The sequence below is a fragment of the Ictidomys tridecemlineatus genome, chromosome 2, assembly GCF_052094955.1.
Source record: "Ictidomys tridecemlineatus isolate mIctTri1 chromosome 2, mIctTri1.hap1, whole genome shotgun sequence".
Classification (NCBI taxonomy): domain Eukaryota; kingdom Metazoa; phylum Chordata; class Mammalia; order Rodentia; family Sciuridae; genus Ictidomys; species Ictidomys tridecemlineatus.
This window is the reverse complement of record NC_135478.1, coordinates 168250339-168267938: the sequence shown is the minus strand read 5'-3', so window position 1 is coordinate 168267938 and position 17600 is coordinate 168250339. Positions and strand designations below refer to the sequence as shown.

At 34.2% G+C, this 17600-nt stretch overlaps 1 non-coding gene across 1 annotated transcript; it reads left to right on the top strand.

The window, feature by feature from the left end:
* Positions 1 to 2517: 2517 nt before the first annotated feature.
* On the top strand, positions 2518 to 2625 carry LOC120892171 (U6 spliceosomal RNA). Its single transcript, XR_005736823.2, has one exon. It is a non-coding gene; the product is annotated as a U6 spliceosomal RNA (small nuclear RNA).
* Positions 2626 to 17600: the final 14975 nt, after the last annotated feature.

Genomic DNA, 17600 nt, shown 5'->3' with positions numbered 1-17600 from the left:
TCATATACTCTCACAGTCTAAAAATAATCTAGTGTGCAATGATTTCACAATATCAGCATTTATATATGGATTACTGATTTAGCAGTGATTTAAAAAATAAGTCTTTAGAATTTTTTTCCTACTTTTCCTAACCTCTTATATGACTTAAAGACTTTTGAACAGAGTGATCAGAGTAAAATTATCAATCTATATCTCTAAGGCATTTAACAGAGTGTACTCTCTATGATAAATTGCTGGTCTATTAAAAATCACATAAATACAGGGGAAATACTGTCTTTCCTACCTTTCTTTCTTCAAAGCCATTTAGTGATCAGTTATGGTCAATTTACAAAACACAGTATAGTAGCATAAACACCCTGAGGGATGACAAGTGAATGTGCCTACAGTGTACAATCCTCTTATATTGTTCTGCATTTTTTTAGTAAAGGGACAATTGAAAGCCCACTGAATATAGATCATAAGCAACACACTTTTAAAAAATATCTATTGATTTACTGCAGCATGAAACAACTCACAAAAGAAATGGCTCATAGGGTGTCAGTGTCTCTTCCAGGGTTTGGATTGGTGTTGTACTATTCTCAGGAAGGATAAGGAAAGTAGGGGCTAATTATGGATTGGATTCTATCAAAAATTGCAACAATTAAGCAATGTATGCTTATGAGGTTGAAGAATAGAGAGGGATGGGGGAATAAGAGGAAAGAAGACAGTACTTATTCAGAAAAAAAAAAAGGTTAGTCATTGGTCTTTGTATACCTGGGAAAACATGAAAACATAATGTTCTCTTGCCCTTGCCCCTGTCCTTTTGCATTCATTGTTGATATTCTCTTAAGAATACTATAATCTGAATAATTACCATGTTACAAAACAACTCATTTTTATCAAAGCCCTTGTCCACATCCTTCATGAGCCACAAAATTGTGACAAGAACACCAGTGGCAATTGCACATTACATAAATGACTCCATAAAAGGGGAACTAAATAAAATGGTTTTTAATATTAAAGCAAATCTTCTAAATGCATCATTTGTACCAACTATGTGAAAGAGCAAAAATAATTTGTATAATTCCGTTGTCCTGACCTGAAGAAAATTGCTTGTCCAAGATACAGTGCTCCATTTTAGAAAATGAGGATAATTATACCCACCTTAGTCATATTTCACAGAGCTAAAATGAAATTAAAAAATCAAAGAAATATAAAGGATATATACAATAATGTTTGGCTACTTATTTATGTAATAAAATTAATTGTAAGCATTTACACACTGACCTAAGAACTTCACATGTATTAATTCATTTACTACTCATACACAACTTTTTTTTGTTCCTAATAATTGTCTAAGTAACTTGGAAATTTTTAAGCTAAGTGGCACACATGCTACTTAGACCCAAGATGTCTGTCTCTAGAGTCCCTGGTTGCTGAAGTTACAGATAAACGAAACCTGCCTTATGAAAAGTCTCAAAGGTACTTATTTCTAGAGTCTAGAGCCTCCGTCTTTGTGATTCATTTCTAGTGAGGGATACAGTGTTGGAGTAAATCTGTCTTAGTTTTTAGACAATGTAGATAAATCTCCAACTATTTGCTCAGACTCAGCTATAACAAAACTTATTTAAGTCTATAAATTACATAACAGGTTTTTTTCATATATTTAAGTCATGTAGTTGGGACTTGGTTGAGACTTTTCAGGAAGTTGGAGGTATAATATATACAAAGGGTGAAATAGTGGATTTATTTATTCCCTAGAATTCTCTTTTTTGTAAATTTTTGTTATAATTACATTTTATAACAAAAGTGGAGTTCTAAATAATATAACAACCAATAAACATAAGGGACATTTGTTTTCCTTCATCTTCATTAAATAATTCAACATAAAAAATAAAGAAAATTGGGATAATCGGGTGCTATTCCATAGCAATTGTTTATTGAGCACCCCAGTAAGTCCCAGAACTTGTTCTACACTCAAGAAAAATGCCAAAGTACAATCAAATCTCACATTCTTATGAGTAAATAGGAATTACACAAATAATGATAATAAATTAATACTATATATTCATAGGGATAAATAAAAGATGTAAGGAACTGTCTTAACCCATTTGGATTCCAGAGAAAATACCTCAGAAATGGGTAACTTATAAATAAAATAAAGTTTTTCTCACAGGAGGAGAGCCACATGAAGGTGCCCTATTGTCTCATGAGGACTCATTTCTTAGGGTTCCTGTGTCTGTATATGGAGAAAGGGGCAAAACATCTCTTGGGGGCCTCTTTTATAAGGGCACTACTCCTATTTCAGTACCCTCAGGACCTAATTGCCTCCCCAAAATCCCTCCTTCTAATATCATTGCCTTGGTAATTAGGAGTCGGCATAAGAATTTTGAGGGGACATGAACATTCAAATCATAATATACCTAAAAAAAGATAGTAAGATGTGAAATCCAAGAAAAGAAACAAGAGGAGGGCAAAAAGATTTCTATAAGAAGGTAGCATTTGAGCTGAGAGCTAGTGGATAAGAATGTGGAACTTGTGCTTGCTTTGGCAGCACATGTAGTAAAATTGGAACAATACAGAGAAGATTAGCATGGCCCCTTTTGCAAGGATGAGATGCAAATTCATGAAGCATTCTATATATTTTTTATAGAAACAGAAAAAGGAATCATGAAATTCATTTGGAAAAGTAAAAGACCCAGAAGAGCCAATGCAATCCTTAGCAAGAAGAATGAAGCAGGAGGAATCATAATACTAGGCCTTAAACTATACTACAAAGCTACAGTAACAAAAATGGCATGGTATTGGCACCAAAATAGATACGTAGACTGCCGCGTCCGGCTAACTGGAACCGAGTCCGGCGAGGGACGATGAGGTTAAGAAATACACAGGACACCAAGGTTCTTCATCCAGGAGTCTCCCTTTATTATTAACATCCTCCCCTTATTTCCCCCAAGCAGCAGGAGTGGAAAATTACTTGGAAAAAGGAGGGAGAGGGGAGAAATTCGGCTACAACATCTGCCATTGTTAGACACCAAAACTTCTCTTATCAGAGAGTCCACCAGAGCAGAAAAAGGCCAAGACGTTCCTGGCATTCCTGTGGAGCACATATGTCTCAGACAGACAAGCAGGAAAACCGCAAGCCTGCTTTCATGGCCTAGTGAGCTGGCCACTTTGACATGCATGACAAAGAACTGGGGGCTGAGTCTCAGGGGCCTGGGAAAGGCCTGCTGGCCTGCTACCAGCAGTAGACCATGGCACAGAATAGAAGACACAGAGATAAACCCACATAAATACAGTTATCTCATAGTAGACAAAGGTGACAAAAACATACACTGGAGAAAAGATAGCCTCTTCAACAAATGGTGCTGGGAGAACTGGAAATACACATGCAGCAAAATGAAAATAATCCCCTCTCACCATGTACAAAACTCAACTCAAAGTAAATCAAGAACCTAGGAATTAGAACAGAGACCCTGTACCTAATAGAGGGAAAGTAGGCCCAAATCTTCATCAGGTTGGATTAGACCCTGACTTCCTTATAAGACTCCTAAAGTGCAAAAAATAAAATCAAGAATTAATAAATGGGATGGACTCAAACTAAAAAGCTTTTTCCTCAGCAAAAGAAACAATCAATGAGGTGAACAGAGAACCTACATTTGGGAAGGAAATTTTTGCCACACACGTCAGATAGAGAATTAATCTCCAGGATGTAGAAGAACTCAAAAAATTTAACACCAGAAATACAAACAACCCTATCAATAAATGGGCTAAGGAGCTGAACAGACACCTCTCAGAAGAAGACATACATTTAATCAACAAATATATGAAAAAAATGTTCAAAATTTCTAGTAATTAGAGAAATGCAATTCAAAACTACTCTAAAATTTCATCACACTCCAGTCATAATGGCAGCTATCAAGAATACAAACAACAATAAATGTTGGTGAGGATGTGACAGGAAAAAAGCACACTCATACATTGCTGGTAAGACTACAAATTGGTGCAACCACTCTGGAAAGCAGTATGGAGATTTCTTAGAAAAGTTGGAATGGAACCAGCATTTGAATCAACTATCCCACTCCTCCGTCTATATCCAATGGATTTAAAATCAGCATACTATAGTAACACATCCACATCAATGTTTATAGGAATTCAATTCACAATAGCTAAACTGTGGAAGCAATCTATATGCCCTTCAATGGATGAATGGATAAAGAAACTGTGACATATATACACAATGAAATACTAGCATTAAAAGAGAATAAAATTATGGCATTTGCAGGTAAATGGACAGAGTTGGAGAATATCATGCTAAGCAAAGTAAGTCAATTCCAAAAACACCAAAAGCCAAATGTTCTCTCTGATAAGTGGATGCTGATCCATAATGGGGGAAGGTGAGCATGGGAAAAATGGAGAAACTTTGTTTGGGCAAAGGGGAGGGTGGGGGGGAGGAGAGTGCATGGGGGCAGGAAAGATGGTGGAATGAGATAGACATTATTACCCTAGGTATATGTATGACTGCGAATATGGTGTGAAGCTACATAATGTACAATCAGAGAAATGAAAATTGTGCTGCATTGTGTACAATGAATCAAAGCGCATTCTGCTGTCATATATAACTACTTAAAATAAATAAATAATTTTTTAAAAAAGAATGACAAAGTCACTTAAAATCAAGAGAATTGCCTTCTAGAGAAAATAGAAAATAAAATAATAAAATAGAAAATTTTAAACTAAAATTTTCACTTTCTAAAGAAAAGTATTATGCTTTGCATGCACCTTTGAAGTCCTGAACATCATGGAGTGTTGAACATGTCAGAAGGCCAGTGGAAGAGCACTGGAGATAAGGAGGGAGAAGCAGGTAGATCACATAGGTTGCAATGAATTCCAGAAACAGAGATTGCCTGATGGGCAAGGGGATCTGAAGTGCAGGCAGAAGAAATTGGGAAACATAGGAGATAATCAACAAATGAGCCTTCTCTTGCTGAAGACATTAATATGAAATATTCTGGCACAGCAGAATGACATTTCGTAGTAATGCTGAGTGATAGTTCTTGCTTCTCTTAAGGTTCTAACTTATTGTCCTAGAAGTCCAGATTCACGGCAGCTACAATTGGAAGCTGAGGAATATTAAACAAATCATAAAAATTCATCTGACTCAAAGTTCTTTTTAAAAATATACTTTAAAATATAACATACATGAAAAGTGATGCTTATTTTTACAATTCTGTTTGAACCATTACAAGTTTTTATTTATTTATTTATTTATTTATTTATTTATTAGTTACATATGACAGTACAATGATCCTGACATCTCATACATTTGAATCAAATGCAGTATAATTTCTCATTTTTCTGAGTGTACAGGTTGTAGAATCACATTGGTTGTACAGTCATGTATATACATACAGCAATACTCTCGTGTCTATTTTATTCTGCTGCCCTTCCTATCCTCTCTTCCCCTCCCCACCCCTCTCCTCCCATCACTTCTCTCTACCCAATCTAATGTGACATACTTCTTTTTTTCCCTCACCTCATCATACATATATTCTGTATAACTTATAAACTAAATTTAAAATATTCTGCAACATTTTTACAATAACAATAATTTATCCCACTACAATGTTGGAATGTATATGGCAAAAATCAGGAATTATTTCCACACTTAAATATCATCATTAGAATTTTTAAAAAGTGCCATTTGTGATGATTTACAACACAAAGCTAATAAAAACTACAAAAATGGTAAATTTAAAACTGTTAAATTTTGAAGTAAGGCAAATACAACATGAATTATGTAAGCTAATTACAAAAATACAACTTTTCTAAAAGAAGAAAACAAATTTTGTGGAGTAAACATAAAATAATCTGTGAATTATATGTATTTTTATTGTACTGCTTATGCAAACATTATATCTGGACCATCAACAGAACACATAGAAGTGTACTATAATAATTTAATCAAAATTGTTAACATTTTTCCAACTGTAAATTCCAGTTTTTAAAATATAGAGACAATTATTTTGTAATGAATACATTTATCTACTTAAAATGATATAATTTATTTAATAGTTGACAAATTTATTTATAACTACTAACTATTTGGATCCAGAACATATAGGGCCTTGATATTTATTCTTGTCTTAACCTTGCAAATATTAGGCATTGGAATCAAGAGGCCATTTATTATTTTACTGCCCAAACTTGAAATCTTATTTGAAAATAAGCACTATTGCTAGCTATAGCAGAATTTCCAGGCATAAATTGGGATTATCCCAAGGAAATTTGAACTGTTCGGTGAAAACCAGCATACATGTTCACCTTAGATATATAAGCCTGGTAAGTGAAGGGGGTGATCACAGTCAACTTACAATGCATTCTTAAGGTTTCTGCATTTGCTAAATAGCTGCAACCATAAACTCCTTATATTGCAGTGATCCATTTATTACTTATTGGTAGTTTTATTTTCCTTACAAATTAATGTAACATTCATTTTAGTACATCTGAAAACCATTCTGTTCATGATGAACAATCTAGAGTCAATGGCAATATTTTATTTGAAGCTTAACCTTGTTTTTCGTAGAACACATCAGATATAAAATATATGTTTGGATAAATAAGCGGGAAGGAAGAGATGGGGGAATAAAATGGTATTCCTAATATATTTGACACTAATGGTGGGAAACTGCAAATCATTTTAACATTCCTTCAGTCACAAAGTTCTTTTCTGTAGCAATTATGAAGTGAAATTAATAAAATAACAGGAAAAAAGCAGCATAATTATTTTATTGAAATACATATTTCATGCATAATTGAGATATTTCCTAACATCTTTTCCCTCTCTCCTTGCTCCTTCCATAAATATGTATTTATATATGTGTATATATGAATAAATGAACAAATAAATGAATAATAAATATCACAGTCCAAAAAAATAAAATAAAATACTGATTAATATGTCTAATTCATTTTTATAAAATGGGGAGATATATAACTACATATTAGTTTGTTGCAGTGAATGATAACTATAGCTTAACAATAAATTTCAACTTTAAACACATTATTCAAATTCAATAAAATATTTCCTTATTAAACTAAAATTTCACTTACTAAAGAAAAGTATTATGCCTTGCATTTGCACACCTGTACTCCATTTCAATGTTTTAATTCTAAACAAAAAATAACTCTAACTGGCCACATAGAAGACAGAATTAAAGAAACTCAAGATTGTTTCTATATCTTTACAATAACTGTTGTCACTGCTTATTTTTTTAAGATTTTTTTTTTTTTGGTTAGACACAATACCTTTATTTTATTTATTTATTTTTATGTGGTGCTAAGGATTGAACCCAGGGCCTCAAGCATGCCAGGTGAGTGCTCTACCACTGAGCCACAACCCCAGCCCTGCTTATTTTTAATCTAGTATTTAAACAAAGAACTATTTCACATTAACTAGAGATGGAAATGGGAACTGTAACTAAAGCCAACTTAAATGAAACTGAACCATTATAAGCTTACTATCCAAATTAGATTATATATCTGAATTTATTTAGAATAAAGTGGATTTCTCCCAAGTTCCCTGCCACATAACATATGTTTTAAAAAGATGAATAAAAAATTGAGCTGATTCAACATTTCTTATCAAATCTAAGCAGTAAACACATCATTCCTTAGAACTTAGATCCACACAATTTTATCAAAGAGGGATAATTTATCACATATTTAGAACTCATTAATTTTCAGAAGTACAGGTGTAATGTGTAAACAATAAACTGACTCTGAGTTGATATTATTATTGATTTTATATATAACTTACACCCTATTACTTGCACCTCAGCAGATGATTTTTTTCTCTTGACCTTTGGTAAACAATTGGATAGAGAGAAGAAAAGAAAGAAGAAGATATAATGAAAGACAATAATCTTAATTAGTCTATTCTGATAGGCTGAAACCAAAGAGCAAAAACAACACTGTAAGAGGAAGGCAGTGTTTTTTTTTTTCTATATCAAACATAGCAGGCAAATAACTAACTCTTGAGATCTAAAGAGTGCCATGTTGAAATGAAAGCATATGCAATGGAATGCTGGTTTCCTAATAAGACATATTTCTATATTGGTTTATTACCTCATGGAAAAGAATCAGCATAACAGGAAGTTGCTATGAGTTCAGTGCCAAGGCTATACATATAATTATGTACCCACATAACAGATTTTTGATCATTATGTCCATTTTAACATTTCTACTAATAGAAACAATAAGTATATTAAGATAAGGGAGGGATGTAGCTAGCTGTTCAGATCAGTTTCTCATGGGATGCATTCCTTTCAAATAAAGTAATTATTTGCATAAAAAATATAAATATATCATGCAGACTTTGGTATTTTAACAGCTCCTACATTCTTCCTTATGTCTGGAGATTTTTTTTTCTTATTTGTGGTGCTGGGGATCAAATTCAGGGCCTTGCACATAACAGGTAAGCATTGTACCACTAAGCTATACTCCCATCCTGAAAATTTTCTTTTCAGTCATAAAGAGAATTAATTAAATATTGCTCACATACATGTCTGTAATCTAATTTCATGTATTTTGAAGGGGTAGATGTCACATAAATGTATCAAGAACCAAAACAAAGTTTGTAGGAATTAATGATTACTGAAATTTTCCAAAAATAAACAGTAAAAAATATAATCATAATAATCTCAGATGTCATGAATTAGAATACTTATTATTCAAATTAGTCATAAAATGGTTATGTGCTAATCAGTTAATGAGGAACAGATTGAAATAAATAAGAGACTTAAAGTATGCTCCTGTTTTGTGGAGAACTATTATCAAAAATTTCCAAAGACAGGTATTACAAGAACATAATTCTATAAACAGTCACCCAAATATTAGCTATTCTGAGAACAAGCTATATTGACAAACTAACTTTAAGTCATAGAACAAAAGACACCAACATGCTAAGACTTTCCATTATGATTGAAATGATGAAAGACTGATATGGACATCCATAGATCACAGCAATCATCTCTAGGTATCAAATTGTTTCTTGCTTCTGTCTGCCAAAGGGTCAAGCTCTCATCAAAACTTGTCATCAATCACTGTATGATCACATGAATCAGACCCAAACTTCAAAGAAAGAGATCACTTTTTAAAAAGTCATCTTGGAGATTTGCACAACAGGAGTATGCAGCTGCTCCAGGGCCCTTCCACTTAACTGCCAGAGAACAGCAAGTGCCTAATAGATCTGTCCTTAGGGAGACCCTGACCTTCCCTAGCACACAGACTTTCTAAACTAAAAAGTGAACAACTTCAGCTCACTTAAAACATCCTTCTTTCAATTTATAGGTTTCATCTAACCCCAAAACCTGTCTTTCTGAGACAGTTTTACTAGTTCAGACTTTTCCACCAGGTCTGTGGATTTGGGGAAGCTTCAGTTTTCTGTCTTGAAATTCTTCTTTTCTCCTTTTGTGTCATCTTCTTAGGTGATACATCTGGTTGTATGGCTTTAAAGGAAAGCAAGCCAATTCAAATTGACTCTGACTGAAATCTGAATTTTAAAATGAATTTAAATTAGTTTATATTAAGATAAATTAAAATTTTAAATTGAAATTGAAAACTATCTGAGTGAGGAATTTAAACTTAATTTAAAATCTAACAGTCAATTTTATTTAAATTATTTCTTTTAAATTAGATTAAAATTCAGAAGCATCTGAAATGAGTTAGAAGTTAGCCAAAACATTAACCTCACATATAAAATGCTAAGATTTTTATTTCTAACAAAAAGGAGCTGAAATGGTTTGGCACAAAATGGTTTGACACAAAGTTCAAAAGAGTCGGGCAAAGTGGTACACACCTGTAATTCCAGCAACTTGGGGAGGCTGAGGCAGGAGAATTGCAAGTTTGAGGTCAGCCTCAGAAAATTAGTGAGGTCCTAGGCAACTTAGTGAGTCCCTGTCTAAGAATAATAATACAAAATAATAATAAAAAATAATGGGGGATGTAGCTCTGTAGTAAAGTGCCGAAGCCCTGCTGGCTGGGCAAAATAACCGAGGGGTGACGAATAACTTGTGTACGTTGATACAGCAGGAATAGGAGCCATTTATTGTAGGACAACAGAGCTATTTATACATTTTGCACAGCTTATCTTAATTAGCATAAACTAGATACATCAGTCAACCAATAAGGAATCTCCACACTTAATGGCTTGCTTTTGTTACTTCTCAAACCACTCCCTCTGGCATTTTGCCAGGCACCATCCAGACTTGTTTACCAACTCTAACATTCCCCTGGCAAAATACCAGGTGTTATTTTTGACTTGTTTACAGACTTTAACAGTAAAGTGTCCCTGTGTTCAATCCCCAGTACAAAAAAAAAAAAAAAAAAAAAAAGACAGAAATAGCCCAAAACAGTGCACCAAAATCAAGTTGACCAATAGGAATTTTTAATGGGCCACATGTATATTGTGTAGAGGCATCATAAAATAATGTAAAGTGAAATCTATTTCTATACAAAAAATAACAATTTAGTTACTTATGACAGTAATATATTCTTCTGAATGTTTCCATCATTTCAGCTGCCCCTCTGTTGGCAAAACCTTGCCTACCACTACAGTGTGGTTCACAGACTGGTAAATGCTCCTGATGCAATTCCTCTAGGCCCATACCATCTGCCTCATCACTAGATACTTCCTGAAAGAGGAGTTCCATGAGTTTTAATTTTCCATTAAAACTATTGCTCACTCTTTTTGAGGAGATCACCAAGCAAATTCCATCTAGTCTCATGTCCCTATTCATGTCAATCATTACCAGAAGGTCCAGCTCCCTAGACCTCTTATCCCAGCTCTCATCCCTAAATATGCAGCCTCTATCAGGAGAACAAAGTCTAATTTCTCAAACTTTTGCTAGTCCTTCTGAATTTATGATTTATGTTAAGCAAAATCTTCAATGGTAAACTATTTCCCTGATTCAAGAGATGATTTCATCCTTCTCATCTGGTTCTTTTCTTTCTCTGAGAGACTCCCAGACCATGGGACTAGAAATGTTTAGAAGAATGTCTGCATCCATGACTGGGGACTTTCCTGGGTCATGGATGTTAAATGGCATTGATGGTTCAATATAGTCCTACAGAAGATCTGTCCTGCCTAATATGCCAAAGGTTTACACTGAAGAACATTGTGGGAATTCAGTTAGCAACAATTCTATCTCCCTAGCATCCTTCTCATCTGGTTCTTGTCTTTTTGTTTATTATCATTATTTTGTTTATTTCATTTCTAGTACCATTGGGCTTAATAAGGAATTTGGTTTTACTCTTGCTGCTGTGATTTGGATATGGTTTGCATGTATCTCCCTAAAAGTTCAAGTACTAAAAGTTGGGTTTCCTGTATGGTGTTAAGATGATGAGGCCATTAAGAGGTTTGGCCTCACAGAAGGTGATTACCTCATTAGTGATGTTGCCCTCTGAATGGACTAGTCTAGCTTTTGAGGGACCCTTTCCTCTAAGAGGGTATTGTTATGAAAAAGTGAGTCTAGCCCTCCAATCTCTCTGTCTTCCTGTCTTAACATGCGTTTCAGTTAGGTTTTATGTACTTGTGGCCAAAATACCTGACAAGAACAATTTAGAGGAGGAAAAGTTTGGCTTGGCTCATAGTTTCAGAGGTTCAGTCTACAGTGAACTGATTCCATAGCTCTGGGATGGAGATGAGGCAGAACATCAGGGCAGAAGGATGTGACTAAGGAAAGCAGCTGGGGATATGGTAATCAGGAAGCAGAGAGAACACTGCTGATTATGGACCCAATATAAACCCCAAAGGAAGGCATGCCTCCAGTGACCTACTTTAGAGGTTTCACTTTCCTACCAGACCTTTCATACTTGGTCTTATGAAAGAATGTGGTGCCTTCATACATTTAATAAAAGAATGACCTGTCCTAAATTTTCTATTTCGAATTGATCTGAAAAAATAAAATAAAATAAAAACAAAAATCCTGGAACACCATAGGAAGGGACTAATAAACTATGGCTTGTCGTGACCTGCATGACCATTTACTCGGTTTCCTGAACCCATCCTTGAGGGGATGGGAAAAAACACAAAGACTCAAGAGTAGAAAAAAGCTGGGACCCAGTGGATCAGCCACCTTCTGATAGAAGACCGACCATGATCAAGCTTGCCATGTTTATTATATAGGTTTAAACATCAAAAGGATTTATTGTGAAAAAACTTCTTTAAGATAAACAAAACCAAAGTTGAGAGTAATACAGCTTAATTAGAGCTTATCAGTGTACTATGTCCATAACTGTCTACTTCTAGGCAGTAGGAGTTTGAACCCAAGGCTGAGCACTAATAAAGTTCATGGCTGGCATAGAATCTCCCTTGAGCAGGGCGTCACCATATATCAATTGAGCGATCTTCGATCTGCACCTTTGCACAGAGAAATTCCCAAGGAAGGTGTTGCCTCTGTCTTTGGGCAGTTCAAAAGAATCATGATTCATTCGCAGCTCCTGACAGTTGCTCTATTCCAGGCACCTTAAATATTCTTTTATGCCTAACTCCTTAAGTGACAAAATTCCAAAATTTACTTTTCATGCTTAAAATTTATTTTCCAAGTTATCAATTCTTTTGACTAGTTCTACACTAAAAATAATTATAATGATAAATCAAGTCATAAAATATCTTAGCAATTAATACATTAGAACTAAAGGTAATATAACATTTTAATTTTATATATACATTTTTTGTTGTTGTTTAAGAAGATTCTGTCACAATGATCAGTAAGATTTCAGACATATGTTTATATATTATTAAATATCAATTCTGGAAGAAAGGAAGGAAAAAATATATGATTCAAGTTGGAAATAAATGATGTAAATTTCTCTTGTAAGTAAGACCTTGTCTATGTACCAATTTAAGTTTTAGATTCCAATGGATAGAGTGATATAATTGTTTCTTTTGAAACTTCCATATTACAATATGATGAAAATCTCATATTTCAACTTGAAAGTGTATGAGGAACTGCATGAATCTTTATACTCTGATTCCCATCATGAGAATGTAACCTATGAGCTGGCTGTGGTAGCACATACTTGTGAACCCAGTGATTTGAGAGACTGAGGTAGGAGAATTGCAAATTCCAAGCCAGCCTCAACAATTTACCAAGGCCCTGAACAACTTACCAAATCACTGTCTAAAACTAAAATTAAATTTAAAAATTGTAAAGGTCTGGCAATGCAGCTCAGTGTTAAAGAGCCCCTGGGTTCAATCCCCAGTACCACTATTCCCCAGAAATAAAACAGAAGAAAAAAGGAAAAGAAAAAAACTGGTTAATTGTTATTAAGTATCTATTAAAAGTTTTAAACTAAATTTTGTTTAGAATTCAAAACAAGAGAAAAACTAATTATAATGAAAATTATTTTTCCTTTCAGGAAAAGAAAAGAAAAGGAACAGGACATATTAGCAAATCTTCCCCAATATTCATAGCTGAGCACAAGCAGTGAGAATCTGTGCTCGGAAACAAGTTTAACAACTTCAAAGCCCAAGCCACTTCCATTATTGAATACTGGAACTGGAGATTCTGCGAATGCACAACCGAGTGTTCCATCCTAGAGATTAAAGTATGTTTTCCTCTGAAACAGATGAGCTTCTGCAACATTAGAGAGGAAAGAAAAGCAGCATAAATATTTCCTGTAGAGAAGCAGGTCCTTGGGGTAATGGAAGGGGGTGATCTGTGGTATGACACCAGTGACCATCTCTGATCTCAGTTATACCACTCAGTTCACTTCTCAAGTAGAGATTTATCAACCTGGCTCCAACTCCATAGGGTAGAACCACAATAAAAGAGCAAATTCACTCTATGCAGATGGCTTGCTCAAAGTTTATCACTCCTACAAAACCTTTTTTCATTTCCTGAGTCTCCAAAGCCCCTGGGTAGTTGTTTTAATATATTTTGTACAATTTATAGTTGATATTTGCAGAAGGATTGATTTGTCAGGATCTCAAGCCTTCATCCAGCTGTTTTTTAACTTTAACTTCAACTAGAGATGATTTTCCCTGTTTATAATTTTCCTGAAATATAAACCATTTATCAGAAATTGGTCTATATTTCTAACATTTAAATTTTTAATTTTCCTTAATATTTTTACTAGTTTGGTATTATTGTATTATGAATTAAAATTATGTATTATGTGAACATACATGTGTATTTTCAGTATGTAACATACATATACATATATATCTTGATTATTGAATCCATTTTATTAATTTTTATAGCTATATTACCATTGTGCATTTTATTACATAGAATGAATATAAATTTCAATAACTTTTTATTCATATTTTTATTTCTATATTTAGTAACAGATTTATTATCAGTTATGCTAGTTGAAATAATTTTATAGAACACAAATATTTCTACATAACCTAACAATTATATTCAAATCATGGCAAATTTTTATTTCTCATTCTTGGCTCATGAAATTAATTTTAATCTTCATGCTATTGTTTAATTGTGGCAAATATAGCAGCTTCTTTTTTGTGTGTTTATGACTTTAAAAAGAATATTCTAATTGATATTACCTTGGTGTTGATTTTTTGTAAATAGCTTTGGGGGCTTTTTAGACAGTTTTATGACATTGTCTTAGCCTATTTAACCATTTATATAGGAAATGAAGGTTAAGTGTGGCCAATGCAGCTGTCTTTAAAATGATACACTTTTCTCTCCTCTAATTTAGTAATGTGATAAATTATATTAATGAATTCCAATTGTTTATTGTTCAACATCGATTGGGATGTTCTCCTTACATTATTCTTAGAATCTTCTTTTTCATTAAGTATTATTCTTTTTATAACCCGTTGTATTGGTTTACAAGTATTTTACTTAGGACATGCCTGTCCCTCCACTCAGGCAGAAGGGTAGGTGAAGGGTAGAAGCAATCAACTGAGGATTTAACATGAGAAATCTGCCTATCTTTTTACTACATTTAACTCTAATGCTACTACTTTTGAGGCAAGGAGAGCTGCCCAAATTCTGCTACATGAAGTCTACCATATATTTTCTCTGACCCGGAATTACACTTTCTAGATTGTCCTGAAGGACTGGAATGGGAGAGCTCAAGTTTGATGAAGAAAATTTCCACAGGTTGAGAGAGGATCTGCTTAACTTTGTGCTCATTTTTTTTTTTCTCACAGTATTGAACAGAATCAAAGTCCACAAACTTGAGGACACTTTGCGTAAGGAAGATAGCATCCCTTTGATGCAAGCTTAGTGTTCATACTCTTTGATTAAATGAGGTATTTTCCCCCTCTTGTCACTCAAGGAAAGAATTTGTTTCCTAAATATAGGTGATTTAAAAACTTTTGATAAGGGAGAATTAGTGGTGTACATTGAGGTATAAGTGGGGTGGAGTTTATTTTTAAAATGTGCCTGCAGTTTAAAAGGTTACTTGACAGAACAGTAAATAATCCTTTTATGAAGAAAATTTCTCGCTTTGCCCATTTCCTTATGCAAGGCTGGCCTTCTAGGGGGATACCAACAGGAAAAAAAATATTGGACCAAGGGTACTTAATTTAATATCTGTTATAACATAAGTGGAATTTCAAACAGGCAGACTAAGAGATAAAGGATTTCCTGGGAACTAGTATAAAGAAGACAGGTTCTCTTCAAAGGACAGAATTCTGAATAAGAAGCTAGTGAGAGCAGGTGCCAGAAGGAAAGACCCGAGTTTCAGGGAGAATATCAGAGATGATAGGAGATACATTCCTCGTTTGGAGTACAGTAAAATGACTTTTGAGCAGTAATATCTAATGTGAACTCTATAGGTTTTGGGGGCCAGGCATTAACTAGTGCTTTATTGCCCAATGGAAAGACTAAGAATGTGCTTTAAGAAATGTACAAAGAACCGCACTCAAAAAACATAATCCTAAAGATTTTTGTTTTCTAAATCCTCAGGGACAAAAGCCTTCTGGAAAAGTACACAAGAAAAAGATACTAAGGGTTGACTCTGGAAAACAATGGGAAAATGCAGTGGGAAGGAGAATTATCCTTCATATTAAACCTTTTCTCATATTTAAACTGTATCCCTATGTTTATGTATCTATTCAAAAAACTTTAGCTGGGTGTGGAGGCACATGCCTGTAATCCCAGAGGCTCAGGAAGTTGAGGCAAGAGGATCTAGAGTTCAAAGCCAGCCTCAGCAAAGGTGAGGCACTAAGTAACTCAGTGAGACTCTGTCTCTAAATAAAACACAAAATAGGACTGGAGATGGGGCTCAGTTGGCAGAGTGCCTCTGAGTTCAATGCTCAGTACCCACCCCCCCACACAAAATTTTTTGTTGCTATTTTTTTTTCTTTTTCTTCTCTTTTCTTTTCTTTTCTATTTTTCCAGTGCTGGGGATCAAACCCAGCTGTGCAAGTGCTCTACCATTGAGGTACACACCCAGCCAAAAATAAAATAATTTTTTTAAAGAGAGAGATAGAGAGAATGAATTTTAATATTTATTTTTTAGTTTTCGGCGGACACAACATCTTTGTATGCGGTGCTGAGGACCAAACCCGGGCCGCAAGCATGCCAGGCCAGCGCTCTACTGCTTGAGCCACATCCCCAGCCCCAAAATAAAATAATTGAAAACAGAAATCTAGATAGTCATGATTATGGTGGGAATAATCATAATGATGATTGTAATAAAAAGAATATCATATGCAATGGCTACATAGAGTATAAATAAGCACCAGAAGTCTCCTTTCTAGCCCTCTTTATTAGCATGGAATGAAGTCGAGGACAGGAGGTTATTATAAAAAAATCATATAGAGCAAACCAGTACTTTGTTGAACTTCATCTACTAATTTAATTCTCCCTTTCCACTTTGAAATAGCTAGAGGGTGGGTAGCAGTATATAATTTTCACTGTTTGGGACACTGCATTAATCTTTCAGATAAAGAAGGGGTGACAGGACAGCTTTGTGTTAATGGTGCTTTGGAGATCTAAGAAAAAGGGAGGTGAACAGGTATGAGGAAAACAAAAATGTAAATCATAATCAAATGAAACAATAAATGTAAAGCTGTCTAACGCATGACATAAAATATCACAGAGAAAGGATAAGAGCCTCACTGAGCAGAACAAGGAACGGGAATTGATAATTCAGAAAGAAAGCAGGAATTAGAGTGAGTGGCAGGCAGTAAAACTTCCTCAGGAAAACTCAGAAATCTCAGGAAGTTTGATGGGTTTCATTCACTCCCTCAAATTGAAGTTTGGATTGGTTATTGTATCAAAATTGGTATCACAAGGCTGAATGATTTAAAGATCCTCAAGTTATGTTTGTTTTTCCATTACTTTAAAATTCTGCTTTATTTTTTTGAATGCACAGCATTTTGTCAAAGCTTCTTGTCACTACCAAAATTAATGATAAATTACAATAAATGTGCTCCAATTAGTATAGATCACATGTAAATTTTATAACACTTGATCTAAATATGGCATTTTAAAAATATCTGCTCTATTTTAATATCAAGCTTTATAACACACATAGTGTACTAAGCTTTTTCTATGATTTAAAATGACTTCATACTGTTAAGCTTATGTTAAATATTTGGTCTCCTACCATCACCATGACTTTTTCACCAGAATTTC